The sequence below is a fragment of the Phragmites australis genome, chromosome 24, assembly GCF_958298935.1.
Source record: "Phragmites australis chromosome 24, lpPhrAust1.1, whole genome shotgun sequence".
Taxonomy (NCBI): domain Eukaryota; kingdom Viridiplantae; phylum Streptophyta; class Magnoliopsida; order Poales; family Poaceae; genus Phragmites; species Phragmites australis.
In genome coordinates this window covers 18,851,771-18,868,423 of record NC_084944.1, presented here as the reverse complement: position 1 = coordinate 18,868,423, position 16,653 = coordinate 18,851,771, and the positions used below count along the sequence as shown (strand labels likewise).

The 16,653-nt window shown below is 43.6% G+C and overlaps 1 pseudogene; it reads right to left on the bottom strand.

Moving 5' to 3' along the window:
- Positions 1 to 5,031: 5,031 nt before the first annotated feature.
- On the bottom strand, positions 5,032 to 14,654 carry LOC133907232 (mediator of RNA polymerase II transcription subunit 15a-like; annotated as a pseudogene).
- Positions 14,655 to 16,653: the final 1,999 nt, after the last annotated feature.

Genomic DNA, 16,653 nt, shown 5'->3' with positions numbered 1-16,653 from the left:
ATATCTTAAAGTATTCTAATACTTCATCCTTTGTTCTCAGCAAATAGATATAGCAGAACCTAGTGGCATCATCTATGAGAGTAAAGAAATATCTCTTGCCACCCTTGGTTAATATTCCATTCATCTCACAAAGATCAAAATGGACCAGCTCGAGTGGCGAGGTGCTTCTCCCCTCGACCGTATGAAACGGTTTACGGGGCTGCTTTGCTTGCACACACACCTCGCACTTATGGCTCTTATCATACTTATATGAAGGAATAAGATCCATCTTGCTCAAACGCACAATTGCTTCATTATTAACATGACACAAGCGAGAATGCCAAATATCAATGTTCTTATTAGAATATGAAGAATAGAAAATGTTTGCAGAGCTATCAAGAGTAGAAATGCGGAACATGCCTCCGCAATCATAGCCTTTTCCTACAAACGACCCACACCTGGTCATCACTACTTTATTCGACTCGAAGACTAACTTTATTCCTTGTCGGCACATCATCGATCTACTGAGTAGATTGCGGGTCATGGAAGGCACAAATAGTACGTCCTTTAAGACAAGAATCTTGCCGGAAGTCAGCTTCAGGTCACTTGTCCTACTCCACGCACTGCTGCCGAGACCCCGTTCCCCATCAGTACGGATACACAGTCTGCGCCCTAGAGAGAAGTAAAACATGTCTAATCAGCACAAATATGCCTTGTAGCACCTGTATCAACCCACCAACTTACTGGTGAATTTGCCATAAAGGCCTCAGGTACATACCCACTAGTGGCATCGCTTTTACCGGTATTATCAACCGTTGCAACAGCCACATGAACTTGGGCTTTGGCTGCCTTCTGCTGGTCAGGTGTTGGCCCCTTGCCCTTACGATCGCAACATCTGTTAGTCTTATGATCCAACCCACCGCAGACGTAGCAGACAATCTCGGGCTTCTTCTTCTTCTTCATAGTATTAGTCTTTGGTCCAGAGAAACTAGGCTTGGCCTTCTCTTTCTTCACATTCTTCCCAGGATGGTTCTTGTGCTCAACAAGATTAGCTTGAGCAGGCGTCTTCGCCCCACCATAACCTGCCTTTGACTTCTCTTCGACATTTATAGCAGCAATGAGCTCATTAAGAGTCAATCGCTGTTTTAAGTGTCGACGTGCAGTGACAAAATCACGCCAAGAAGTAGGCAGCTTGGCCAAAATAGCATTAACCTGAAAGTTCTCCGAGAGGACACAACCATATTGGCCTAAGTCACGCACGATCAGCTGTAATTCATGAATTTGTTCCATGACTAATCTGCTATCTCCCATGCGAAAGTTCAGGTAGCTTGCCACCATGAAGGACTCGTTACCATTATCGCTTTCAGCATACTTGTCATTCAGCTCCGTCCACACCTTCCGTGCTTCCCCGAATCCCACGTAGACGTCGAAGAGCCTGTTTGACAGAACAGCCAGGAGACGTGCAAGGGCTGAGGCATTTGCCTTCTCCCAACGGGCCCTTAACGCATCGAGACGCGTTCTTTCGACCTCGTCTAGCACGGCTTCCCCTTGAGGAGCGGGCGGCTCTTCGGTGAGGACCCAGAATAATCCGAGCTCCACCATCCACAGCCTCGTCCGGGCCTGCCAGCGCTTAAAGCCGGTTCCATCGAAGCTCTCAGGCTTAATCGCGTCCGAGGACGACGGAGGTGGAACAAAGGAACTAGAGCTAGCCATCACATAAGCTATTGGATTTCTGGATTGTTGAAACATGTGCGATATAAATAGCATATATATATATACATATCCCTCTAAGAAGATAATAAAAACAGTAGATCAACAATAACAAAGACAAGAAAATGAAATACATGTCTTTCATATGATGAACACTGAGAAGATGAATCATAATATATATCTGAATTAAACTAGAGAACATAATCATATGGCTCTCAGACTAATCATATCAGCTGGCTCCAAATCTATAAAGATTTGCTCCCAAGCTGATCTTTAAATCATATCACTAATTAAGCTAAATTATGAGATCTCAACTAGATGACAACCTTAATTTGTAATTCTCTGTATTCCTCAAATTCCTGGCTATAACAGCAAGTATAACTCTACTGAAAATCATAATTCAGCACATGGCCTACAAGAGGATCTTTACTGAAACTCAGAATTCAGAACATAGCCAACACCGAACCTTCACAGAACTAATCCCGGAAGGTAAAATCTTTCTGCACAAGGGACAGAACATACACTGGATTCTATATCAGGCAACTAAGTGCTGAAAAACTCCACAATTTGCTGAATTCAAAAGTACTTGCTGCTCAGAACCAGGAATAAGATGTAACAAGCAGTGACAGATTTCTCAATCTAAATCAGCACACAGGAGTTCAGAATTCTCCCAATCAGAACATGGTGATCTTATCACTGCTCAAACAAATTGCATACAGAGAATCAGGTTGCATCTATTGTACTCAAACTCTAGCTTAATTTCAATGAATTCGTCATCACAGAGCAATAGAATCAAGCATCTATCTGTTAAGATCAGTGAAAAGAAACTCACAGTGAGTATGCTGGAAGGGCTGAAGAGTGAGGCAAGGCACAGCAAGAGCTGTAGTCCCAGAAATCCAATCACTCGGCTATATCGTCGGATGGAGGAAGACGGAGATACAATACCTCAGCCGCACCACCTCTGCAGTGCCGAACGAACCTCGGCAGCGCAGCTCCGAGCACCAACAAGAGGCCTCCCGTGCTGCAAGTGCTTAGGCCAAGGCCACGATTGGAGTCCCAGCTCTCAACTGCAAAGCACAAATCACAGAGAAGAAAAAATGGGGAAAACCAAAGTGAGAGATGCCTTTTGTTCTCTGCTACTCTGAATCCCAGCCAAGGCTCGGGAGATAAAAGGGAAGAAGGCGGCGAGGAACTCACGGCGCAGAGCAACTGCCTCCAAACCCTACACGAGACCCTCTCCATCCCCACCATCAGACGGCCAGCACACGCCCAGAACCCCCCTCGCCGAGCTGCATAGCGAGAATGGCGGAGATAGGGTTCCAGCCGCCGCTTCCGCCTCCCTCGGAGGGGATTTTTCCTTTTTCTGATTTTTTTATTTTTCCTCATCTGCTCGGCCGAAGTTTTTAGGGCACAACCACATGGGCCCAACCAGAAGACGGCCCAGCCAAGCAAAGATTTGGTCCACAGAAGCAAAACCACATTGAAATTTCCAAATAAGTACAGCAGATACATTTGTAATTAGAAAGAGTAGATAGTCTTATGTCTGACGCGCAGTCGTGTCATAAGTTGCTAGACTAGCCATTTCAAGTGGTTACCTGTTGAGACAACCCATCTAACATTGACACACATTCTTTCAGTTCTCCTCTCCTTCTCTCCTTCCAACTCACTTGATAATTAGTTCCCTGCAGACAAAGGTTTTAGCCTCTGAATTGTTTGCTTTTATTACGTGCACAGAATATTATCTTTTTAAGGTAAAAGGCCATGTATATAAGACTAATGGTCACCCAAGTAGCTATACACTACTTTATAAATCAATGAAATATGCCCGTTTTATTATTGTTCACAGCTCAAAGTAAAACGCTTTCTCTCATGCAACTATGATCCTCTGTCCCTTAATAGCTTCCACTAACATTTAAATTTGCACACTTTTGTACTCTAGTGCACTCCTGTACGTTTAGGTCGATTTCTTGCGTTAGTGGTAGATTATTAGGTTTTCAGATAGTGTAGGCCAGGTGAGGGAGAGTTTGAAAAATTGTGATTTGCAGTGCAATATATATCGACCCTCTCATTGCTTCGATCCCTTGACGTCTTGATCTGCACATATTTGAGTACCCTGTTTCTTCCATTAACGTTTTAATCTGCACTTAAGCATGAATGAGACTACATTATGAATGGTCCACTCAGGTTGGTTGATACATCACATCGTGCGATTGATATATATTGTGGTCCACTAAGCAAGAGTGTGAGATGCAAATGGCATGATGTGTCGAATCTTCTGATGATGCTCTCAATCTGAGATTTATGTGCTCACAAGTGCACACTGTCTGTTTATTGGCAAATTTGTCTGGACGCTGGACACAGTGAATATACGGTTTTGTCTACTAGACACCGCATCGAGAAAACTAATCATTTTCCTGGTCCCTTCTTCTCTAATGGTTGATCTGCCGCGCCGCGCAACGCAGATCCTGCCGTGCTTCACCGGCGCACCGCCTCAGGTCGATGCGTGCGTGCGCTGCTCCTCGCTCTCCCGGTCCCCGTCCTCTACGTACGCTGCGCTAGGGGCGGCGTGCTCGTCCTCGACGCCACGCACCGCCGCCTCTTAAGCGGGGAAGGCTCGAGGGCAGGCCGCCTGAGCCGCCGCCGAGGCTGGGGAGTGTTGCGCCGTCACGCGGAGGGGATCCACTGAGCTGGCTGGCCACCATGTAATACTCCACGTTGCCGCCGTGCTACTCTGGCAGTTCCAAGGGTGCAGCTGGTGGAGGCTCAAGGCGGAGGAAGGGCAAAACCACTTAACTTGCAGTGTTGAGTAGGCAAAATCTCAAGAGCTAGGGGTACCTTAAGAGGCCAAACCACACTATTTTGATATCCTAGAGACAAATTGGCGCTCTTTTATTTCGAGTTGTATCATGTAAGAACGTGTTTGGCTTGCAATTGAACAAAAATATATGGATTGTCAATGAAATAAGCAAAAAGGGCAAACATGTATTGTTTTAACAAAAAGAATGCAAAAGGCAAAAATAACTGCAACCTATTAATCAATACTGAGGTTTCTTGAGTATATATAATCAGAATTGGAAGCAAGAATGAAGAAGCATTTATAATCAGAATTCCAATTAATCAATACTGCTTTAAAGATAACAGATTGTTGTCATGGGTATGTGTTTGTTCTGATTACAAATAGCACGTGCAAAAGCAATGGCTGCCAGAAAAGACCACTCTTTGGTTCCCTGTTGCAACAGAAAAGATTGCTGTCAGTAATGTTTGCCGGCTTTGGAAGCTGCTGTTGAAGCGCTTGCTTTTGCTGTAAAACTGTTGAAACATCTGACGTTTCATCTGCTGACTTCACATCATATGGGGCCCCTGCTGCTGCGGCCTCAGCTGCTGTAGTGAACTTCCTTTTCCTGAATGGGATTCGCACAAGGCTGCACTGGAAAATTCATTGAATTGTGAGATAACATGTTCACTACTGAACTGCTGTCGTGCGTTCACTGCCACCTGCAAGTTTGTTGTTTTCAGGGCAGGTGTATGCTGGACGCCAGCTGCATTGTAGGACTGTACTCCTGTGCTCATACCTGGAAAACTTGCTTGAGGCATGTGATTAGTATGAAAATCCAGCTCCTGCAAACCTTGGGAAGGCTGCTGTTGCTGTGAAATGTTAAGAGCTAGGAGCCTGCCTAGCAGATTTGCTGAAACTCCGGTGGCCTTGGGTCTGCACGGACAGCCTTTTTTGTGCATTTAGGATACTAATAATTTGCCTCTCATATTTAGGGAGTTTTTCCCTAAGTGCAGGCTGAATGTTGCCCTTGTTAATTTGCAGGAAATGCATTGTGCGCTCTAACATTACTTTAAAGTCCTTCATCTTCCCGTAGTTGTCTGTTGGATTTTGAGGTAGCGTGTGGCTGGCAACATGCTGTAGCTTCAGAGATACCTTATTATGCAAACGACTGAGTTCTGAAAAGTGCCGGTCCTTCAAGCTCTTAATCTATGAACAAATAAAACAAAACACAAATAAATTTGTTGAGGAGGCTACATGGAGGTGAGTACAAGGAGGAAAAATATTCAACGGACCATTGTTTGTCATTGAGTTGACAAGTATGACACCGGCAAGATAGTTCAGTAGGAATTACATTTATAGGATTCTGAATGAAAATAAGAAACTATGACGTCCATTGATTGAACCATAGTTTTTACTTAAAAATTAATTAGTGAACTTAATGATCAAGAAAAATACTGCAAACAGTCTTGTCACCATTGCACATCTAGATACCACGTGCTCCAATCCACACATTACATAAATCCCATGTATATTTTAAAAGATAACGATAATACAGGAAATCTACATACAATAGTGATGCGCCATTATATGATATTTCAATTCCAACATTATATGCAAAATTCGAAGATTAGTTTCTGATAATATGTCTGTAAATTGACTGGGTACTTTTAACTATAAGGATTAACCACGAGACGAGACAATTCATGTATACATGTTCAGGCCTTCGATTAGAGTAATATCCTATGTCCTGTAGGGGTATTGCTGCCGTATATTGATGATCTGAAATACAATCAATGTAGCTAAAACTATTATATAGAGTAAATCGGATCTAATCTAGCCTAAGCCTAAGGTCGCCGAATATTCTCCCATTTGTCAACAATGCTTCTGCATTCCTCCAATATGTTCAAATTAATAACCGGACTATCTGGTGGAGTCTTCTGCTTCTTTTTCATCTTTGCTTTATTCATTGTCTAGTGTATTATTCGGTGTTGCCTGCTTCATCACCGGACTATACGGTGAGGCTTTCATGCCTCTATCCCCTTTGACAGATATGCTTCGGTGAGTGCAAATACTCTGAGCACCGGACCATCCGGTGTAGTCATTTCTCCTAGGACTTTTTCTAACCAAACTTTGTCCTGACTTTGGTGGCTTTTTTATGTATTGCATCCATGAAACTTACTAACATATATTCTTGATAAATATATTAGTCCCAATAACTATGTTGTCATTAATCACCAAAATTATTATCATAGCCTAATAGGGCTATTTTCGCTATAATTTTTCCCTTTTTAGTGATTGATGACAACACAACCAAAATAAGTGATAAGTAATAAATTATTCCAAATGTAAAGATCATAAATGAGCATAAAGTCTTACCACATTGCTTGGATGCATATTCTTACCACTTAGTCCCTATTTGTTGTGGCTCCCCCTTTCTCCAGTGCCACTTTCTCCCTTGATTTGACCTAAGCAAGAGCTTCACCCCCTTTATTAACCTACATGTATCTTGCAATTGCTACAATCTCTCCACATTATTCATCTTGCATTTTTTTTTTCGTAAAACTTCTCTCCCTTTATCAACAATCTCCAAAAAAGATTATATGCACATATTGAACTTAAAGGGTAAAACATTATATGCACATGTTGAACTTAAAAGGTAAAACATTAGAGAACATGGGGGAGAGCTTCACAAATCATGATCCAATCCACACATACATAAATCCCCTGTACATTCTAAAAGATAACGATAATACAGAAAATCTACATACTATAGTGATGCGCCATTATATGATATTTCAATTCTAACATTATATGCAAAAGACGAAGATTAGTTTCTGACAATATATCTGTAAATTGATTAGGTACTTTCAAGTGTAGGGATTAATCACAAGATGAGAGTAATACCCTACGTCCTATGGAGGTGTTGCTGCCGTATATTGATGATCTCGAGTACAAGCAATGTAGCTAAAACTATTACATAGAGTAGATCATATCTAATCTAACCTAAGGCTAAAGTCACTAAATATCTTCTCTGCTAGGGTCTTGATGCTTGCCTCGAGTTCTCTCGCGTGTTTCGTGTTGTTCCTTGTCATCCCGCCAGCCTTTCTGCCTTATATAGGGGTGAGGTATCGACTCCTATTCAGCCGTAGTCGATAGGGAGTTGTCTTCCTTGACATCCAAGTAGATAAATCTGTTTTGAATACTGATCGTATCGGGTTGGGTAACCAATCTAAACCTTCTTGATATGTACTTTCTTGATTCCGGGTATATCAGGTACTGTTGATTTGGTTCTGTGATATCTGAAGCTTCCTAATATGTGTTGCACATACCATGTCTGTGTGTGATATACTCCTCATGCACATATACCTCATAGTTAGATATTCGATAGTAGCCCCCTAACTCTACTTCGGAGGAGAGGTTTCCATAAGCACCTACTCGAGTACTGTCAAGTTTAAGGTTGGTTGAGTAAAGTAGATCAAACTCATGGTCGAAAGAATCGAGTATGGACGAATCCTTTCTTGAGTATCGAGTGGAAGCTTAATCGAGTTGAGCACCCTGTGGCTAATCGCATTCGAGACTCAAAGAAAAAAGATTTAAAGAACTTAACTGATCGACACCTGACTCCGAGTAGAGTTAAAAAAAACCTTTCGAAATTTGAAACGACGGGTATGGGCGCATTTAATGCGGGTAGAAGGGTGTGCAGAGATTTGCACATCGTCATCAATCCTTTTTTTTCACTCCAATCGAGGTATTGCAAAGGTGGGAGTGGTTGAAACGATGGTAACTTTTCGGTTTTTTACCTGTATGACCCGGACATGTGGTGGCCATTCCTCGTTATTACCACCAGTCTTCCTGCACAAGCCTTTCAGCTTTCTCTGTTCCACCACTCACCACCACTAGAAAGAACTTTAGATCTATGGATCCCAACTCTTTCTTAGAGAACCCTACTTTCTCCTCATCGGAGAAGCAGTCGGATGCAGCAGCTACCAGCACCTCGCCCAATCAGTACGATGAGGCGAGGTTTATGATTGAGGCCTGGACACCCTCCACAATGCAAAAATCTCGGCTGATGGAACTTGAAGCGGAAGGAGTGGTGCCGCCGTGCAGGCTGGTTGAATGGAGGACAACATCTGGTGAGAGATCACCTTCTCAAAGATCGAGCATGAGTTTGTAGTTTTTGAGTCCTTCTTCCGTTGCGGTTTTAACATTCCTCCTTCCAAGTTTCTTCTCAATGTGCTTGATCGGTATCAAATTGAGCTTCACCACATGAACCCCAACTCTGTCACCATGCTTAGTATTTTTGTCCATCTATGTGAGTCTTTCCTTGGCATCGAACCAAGTTTGAATCTTTTTCAGTACTTTTATAAACTGAAAAGGATCACTGAGAATAAATGTGTTGGCGGGTGTGGTTTCTAATTAGGAGTGGAATGAAAAACTCCTACATCTCGGTTCCCCTAACCTCTTCTTGGTCGAAAGACTGGAAAAAACTTTGGTTTTACGTCTCCAATCCTAACCCGATTGGTTTTCCTTTAGTGTATAGAGGTCTTTTTCCCCAACCTATTCTGCGTTAGAGGAGGAGCTTGCATCTGTGCAAGGGCCTCCTACATATTTGCCATAGTTTGGGCAATACCCTGCATAATTTGTGTCTGCATCATCAAAAACTGCCCCATGTTGACCCGTGGAGGTGGGTTTGGCAACTGCTGGTAGGTGTTGTTGTTGTTGTTATTGCTGTTGTTGGTATTAACGTTGCTAGTGTTCCTCCTAGCATAGGTGTTCACCATCTGATGGGGATCGGAAAGAGAGGTTGGAAACAAGAATGATAAAGCTGAATAAGGATACAAGATAGAATTGAAAGGGAAAGATTCAACTGAACTAAACTTAAAGTATGATAAAGGAGATACGATTGTGGACAAGGTGCCAAGGGCGACCCACGGCTCGCATCGAGCACACACAACTAAGAAAACCTATCATTCAAATAGTTCATCACTTATTATAGCAAGCAAAATGATTCTAAATGATTTATTAAAACTATCTCATGGTGGTATCCTAAGCACGAGATCCAGTGGCTAGTCCATCAACTGACTTATCAACATCCCTTGAAGACTCCGAGCTAGAAGGGTCACTGCGGTGCAGCCTCTTATGAGAAGGCGAGTGAACAGACTGGTACTCAGAGTCTAAAGAGCTGGACATGCCATTAAAGCTCTTTTGCAGCTCCCTAATCAGTGCTTCTGTATCCCGAAGACGCTCGTGTGTGTCATAAAACTCATCCAAAGCCTCATCCATGTCCTCGTGCAGTGTCGCAGCAAGAAGTACCTGCTCACGAACCACACCACTATCCTCGTGCGTGGTTGACTTCACCTTGATGTACCTGCTCCCATGCTCCCGACGGGAAATGTAGTCGTAGGAAGTCCCTCTCAAGGTGCTACTGTGGCTCTCACAGACGTGAGTCAGTGCATGCCTCGCTGTGTCTTGGATTCCTGCACTGAAGCTTGCCCGAACTGCCATTGCCTTGTGGATTCCCTCGATCTCATAGCTGTTGTTGCCTTCTGGAGAACCATAGATGCACACCTCAACATTCCACTCCTTACGTCCTGGACGAGACTGACAAAGATCGTGGTACACAGGCGCCTTAGTGTACCCCAGACACTGCAGCATCTCTACCAGCAGCATCGGTGCCTTCCCTGCATTCAATCCCTCAGAATGGGACATTTTCTTATCTTCATGCTGGGGAACAGTGACAACACGGCTGGGTCTAGCTGAAGCGTTAGGTGCAAAGGTGGTAAGGGTGCAGGGAGGAATGTAGCCGCTGGTGGTCTTGCGAGCAGTCTGCCTAGTGCGGGCCATCTACATGTTGAAAACAAGAAGGTATCAGTAAAATATTTTTATTAAAATAAAATGACAAAATAAAGTACAAGGGTAAACAAAATTTTTACAAACTCAGTTTCAATAAATTAAATCCTTAATACACGACCATTTCTATCTAGGCTTGCGTCCTATGGTCGATATAGCTCCGATACCACTTCTGTCACGCCTGATTTGAAACCAAATCGAATGTAAACTACATGTATGCCAAGATCAAATTACATACACGTAGCGACGTCATAAGTGAGTAGTAGACACAATATCTATTATTACAATGTGGCTTTATTACATTCAACAAAAATACTATAATTATTGGGGAAAATAGACCAGCCTGAGGATAATAGTTGGCAGTCGCTATAAAAGGTCCCTCTAGAGCTTTCGGCCTCCAGACTCGGTAGGAGGCCCAGTCCCTAGAGGCTGTAAGTCCCTTTGGACCACCTCTCTAGCTCATACGTTGCCTTCCGAACTCAATAGGAGGCGTTATCCCCAGGGGCTGCGGACCCCTTCGGGCCGCCTCTCCGGTGCTCATTGGCTTTTCAAAGCCTAAAGGCACGACTAGCCTTCGGAGATAATATCGGAGAAGAAAGGACACCCCCTCTACCGTCGACCTGACGCGAGGTGACGGGTGATAAATGGTAGTGCAAGTGGTGCTTATTCTGACACCCCAACACGATGCAAGTCGTCCTGACACCCCCGACAGAGCGGCACCGGGCCGTAATTGGCAACTGGCTCACCCATCAGGGGGCAAGCACCAACATAGTTATGACAGTAGATATTTATCTTCTATATAGGGTAAAATGTAGTTATTCAAGATAAGACCTAGTAATTCAACTAGGTTCTAGATATTTGTATATTATGATAACTTGTATACTAAGCTACGTACTGCCTTATAAATAGGGAGTCACCTGTAAAAAGGAGGAAAAAAGAAGACACACTCAACACAGCACGGAGGAGCATAATCACAGAGTTTTTCCTGTGATACTTCTCTTAGTCTAGTCTATTTCTTTACAATCAATATAGTTGTGTTGTTCCTTCCTCTCAAACTTATAGCATTGATAATTTGCCTCTCATATTCAGGGGTTTTTTTCCCAAAGAGAAGGCTGAATGCTGCCCTTCTTAATTTGCAGGAAATGCAATGCACCCTCCAAGAATAATTTAAATTTCGTCGTCTCTTCATAACGGTTTACTGGCATCTGAGGTGGCATGTGGCTCTGTAGCTGCAGAGATACCTTACTGTACAAATCACTGAGTTCAGTAAAGTACTAGTTCTTCAAGCTTTTAATCTGTCGTAAATAAAACAAAACACACATAAATTTGCTGCAGAGGCTACATGGAGATGAATACAGAAAAGTAAAATAAAATTGGGCACTGGCAAGATAGTTAACTGGCAATTACACATACAAATGTGAAATCAAATAAGAAAATACGACATCCATTACATTGACTGTGTTTTTAATAAATTTAATTAGTTCACTTAATGATCAAGAGAAATACAGCAGACAATCCGATCACCTTAGTACATCTAGATACCGTGTGATGCACTCCCTATATATTTGAAAAGAATGTCATAATATAGCACATCAACATACCGTACTAATGCGCCATTGTACAAAATTTCAGTTCCAATTTTATGTGCAAAAGTAAACATAAAACAGAGAGTTTGGTGGCAAGCAGACCAAAAGGAAAGAAAGGGAAAAAGGAACTGAAGGGAAACAGGAAGTGAAAAAACGAATCTCTGCATTCTCTAGTTCTATCAAAAATATCTAGATAAGGATGATCACAACCTTGTTATTCTGGAGGTCCATGTGAATTGAAAGCTTGGGAGTGTCAAAGGGATTGTAGCATGCCTTACCATGTCATATAGCTCATCCTGCAAATAACATGCACCTGGGTGAGCAGTTTGAGCAGTGACGTCCATAGTTGCTGCATAAAAAGCAAGACTGTCAAAACTCAAAACAAGACACTTATGAAAAAAGGCATCAAATAGCAAGCTATCACAACATAGAACGGATGCCACTAGCGAGTTTAAGTTTGTGTGCTTCCTACTGGAAAACTACAGCCACAACAATGAACCAATGGTCAGACTACAAAAGTTATGCAAGTAGCCTTTACAGACATACTTTACACAAATTAGAAGCACATTTGATGAGGAATAGTCACAGAATATCAACTTAGTCAACATGATCAATATGGACCGCAACATGTACTGCATCTGAATTATGTATATATGGTCCAAATAATTTTAAGCTTGTCATATGATAACATTGCCTTACAATGAACAATGATAAGCATAACATGGCCCTTAGTTGCAAAAGAGAATGCACAAAAAGGGTATGCTAACGCAGGAATATGGGGTAGAATTAGAGGATAGAACAATAAAAGGATATAATGCATCTGGAAAGATGGCATATGCTGAACTTGCTACTGGATGAAACTTCTTGAAGGCCGCACTGTGCCTGAATATATTGCTTTTGTTTATCAATGTTATTTTGTTGCAAGAGCATCCCGGCTGAAGTTTGAAGTATTTGTTACATCCCCAGTTGTTGCTGCAATTTATTAGGCTGAGACTGGAACGGTGCCATAATATGCTGCTGTGATTGCTGATGTTGGTTATGCTGAGACTGAGGTTGCATCAAACCCATCCGTTGCTGGTGATCATGCAGTGGGTGCTGAAACTCTGCCTTTATTTGTTTTAGCACATGTCCGTGGAATGTTGTAAACATTAGGCACAGTTCCAAGAAGTTGCTGCTGCTGTAGACTCGATATATTTAGATTTGCCTGGGGGTCCCACTGTTGTGACTGGTGCAAGGACATAGACTTCTGGTTCCACATCTGCTGTGTTTGCTGCGTATTCAAAAGATCATTTGACTGAACTGGTAGCCTCTGATCCTGTTGCGTCTCCACAGCACCATCCTGTTGACCAATTAGCCTTTTTTTTTTTTGTGGTAAATTTGGCTTCTGGTCCATTAACAGTTTCTCTTGTTTCAAAAGGAATGTTGGGCTTCTGCGTTGGCTGAGCCTGTCGCAGAGAAAGCTGCTGAGCTTGTGGAGGTTGCTGGAGTAATGATTGCACATATTGTTGTACTGTGTTCATTGGCTTCTGTTCAAAACCACTCTGAGTAACTGGCTGCATGGCCGTCGGCTGTCTGAAGAATACTAGGCTTCCCAGGCTGAACACCAGATGACATTTGCATCATGGGGGGTTGTGAGGACAGTATCTGGGTTAACTGAAACAAATATTGCTGCTGCTGAATGTGTGGTTGCATAAGTGAATTCTGCTGCAATTTCTGGTGCATCATGATTTTCTGCTGCTGACAAATAAATTGATTCTGTGCTTGTTGTTGCTGCGTTCCCATCATTTGCCTTTGTGCAGCATAAATATCTAGCGAAGCGTCGTGTGCCAACCTGACACCCGGCAAGCTCTGATTGACACCGGGAAGAGAAGAAGCTTGTACAGACGGAGAAGTGTTAGGCTGCCGAACCAGTTACTGAGACATTAAGAGGGTAGCGAACGACTGTTCTTGATTACTGCCTTGTGGAAAGAGTCCAGGGTGCTGCTTCTGAAAATATACCGTATGTTTGTTGAATATCTTGTGAACCAACAGGATGTGACACCCGTTTCTCTCCCTCTTCCCGTTCTGTCTTTGACATACAGGCCCACCATCATCCTCAATCTCTCGCCCCCGCTCCCCTCTCGCCCACTCGGCCAAAAACACCACCACGGTCTCCCCCTCGACTCCACAACCCCTCTCGTGCCACAGTACAACGGCCGCCCAAAAACCGCCAGCGCACGTCCACGACCCCACACCCTAAGACCTCGCAACCGCTCACGGCACCACCTCGTGCCTATAAAGCCCGCCTTAACCAGCCGACCTTCCTTTTTCCCTCAACCCCACCGCAACCCCATCGCCTCTCCCCGCCATTGCCGGCGAGGAGCTCCACCGCGCGTCGACCGCCGCAGTCGAGCTTTCCCTGATGTGTCCGAGACCATCTTTGGCACCGCAAGGCCTTGAGGAACGAGTACCACCCCTCGACTCTCCCTCTTTGGAGCCGGAACCTCCTCCCCGCCAAGCTCCGGTAAGCATCATCGCCATCTCACCGTCACCATCCCCCTCCATTGTGCTCCGAGGCCCGCTAACCCTCTCTTCGGCTTCGCAGGACCTCTAGCGAGCTCTCCCGACCCGTGGCTTTGCTTTTTTATCACCGTAGCCGAGCCCCCGTTGAGCTTTGACCCTGCCATCACCTTCTCACCATTGCCCACCACCGTCGAGGCATCTCCGGCCGTCGTGAAGCCCTCGATGAGAATCCCCGGCACCGTCTTTTTCATTTGCGCCGCTTCCTGTCGAGTTTGGTAGCCCGTAGCGCGATCTCGTGTGTCACCGACGATGCTCCGGAGAGAACCGAGGCGGCACCGCCACTTATCTATTGTCACCGGCCACCAACACTCACCAATTGCCCTCGTCCGTCCAATTGTTGATGAACGACCACAATTAGATCCAGCCATACCCCTTCGTGAGCCACTAGGAAGCCGCCACGTGTCACATAATCCCAATTAGCCCTCATAGTTAACGTCAGCGCCACGTGCTTTCCATGTGTCAGTCCACGTTACCCACCCAAGCTCAGTCAGCCTGGTGACGCATTAATTAGGTCTTTCAATTAAAAATAAATCCTTTAATCTCTGAAATTAGATGATCTTGCATTTAGGCCCTTAGACTTTATAGATTTCACAATTATGACCCTATCAATACTGTTATTTACTTTCAACCCTCTAAATTTTTACTTATTTACAAATAGGTCCCTAAATTTTATAAATAAGCCTTGGGACATTCTGTTTTTACAAATTAGCCCTTTTTCTTTTCAAAAAAGCCCCGATAACTTAAAACCCTCATAACTTTTTCATACAAGCTCCATTTTAGGCGATTCTTGCGCTCACATGATCGTAGCAGCGAGTACTATCCGTTAGCATGCTTTTCATAGCGCTTTGCTTCTATTTAGTGTATTGTTCTTATATGTTTATACTTGTTTGTTTCTGGTGTGCGCGATTGCAATAGGAGATGAGCAGTTCGTGAATTCGCAGGACCGGACTTTTGAAGAGTTTGAGCAATCCGCTGCTGAAGGCAAATGTCCTTGATCACAGTGATCATATTATAGGAAAATGTGTCTTTTACTTTCTAATTGCATGCTTTGTCAATATGAATCTCATGTTTAGGGTTTATTAGTACTTTTCATGATTATCCGTATCGCCAGTGTTGTAGTTGAGTGTCAAGGGTAGAAATGCTTAGTTGTGCTATCAAGTCGGGTGGGATAAATGTTAATTTGATTAATGGTCTATGCAACATGAACCAGTTTGGGTAATCTTTTGTAACAACATGGAAAATAGGGATCTAGGCAGGTTGGTTTGATTGGTATGCCTGTTGTGTGCACATTGGCTGATGTGCGAGTACCTGCTTAAGATCGTAAGGACTGATTCATGGACATGTAACCTAGCATAACAATGGAACTATGAGGCCTATATGGGTACAGTCTGGCCAATTAATTAGCCATGCCTCCAGTTCTGCGAGTACTATTGGACGGTTGAGTGGCATAAGAGGGGGCTTCTGTAGTGATAGAATCACTGTTAGCAGTGAAACCTCAGTGGGTGCTTGTATTTCGGCAGGAGCTTTATAACGGTCTTGTAGTGATCTCTCAGTGCACACCTTAGAAGTATGTAAGGTACCGCAAAAGAGTTATTCACGACTCGTGGGTGAAGTGTGTAGACTCTGCAGAGTATAAAACTGATCGATCAGCCGTGCTCACAGTCAAGAGCAGGCTTGGACTTCTTCATGATTAGTGGAGATATTTGGATGGTTGGTTTTGGGTAGTCGGGTGGTGGTACCTCGATGAGTTGGTAGCCGGATATAGGATATCTAGTGCGTCTGGTAGTCGGATGGAATCCGATGAGCTGTTCCTTTAATATTGGAGTTATCACATATAGTAAATAGAATTGTTAAGTCCTTTTTGAGTCCTAGATTAGGATGGCATAGATGCAGTCAACCTGAGTTGAGCCTTTCTTACCTTAAGCCTTCATGTCATGTTTTCCCACACTTGTTGAGTACTTTATGTACTCACGCTTGCCTTCTCCCAACCTCTTGATACTACTTAGAAGGTGAAGACTTTGAGGATGTCCCAGATGATGGAAGCTGTGTTCTAGATGAAGGAAGTCTTCGACCTGAAGACCATGTCCCAGGCTGGCACTCCCCTGGACAACGTTTGTGGTTAGATCGAAGACCCACTACCACTGGAAGTTACCTTAGTATTTTCTTTAAGACCTACGAGTCATTTGTAAT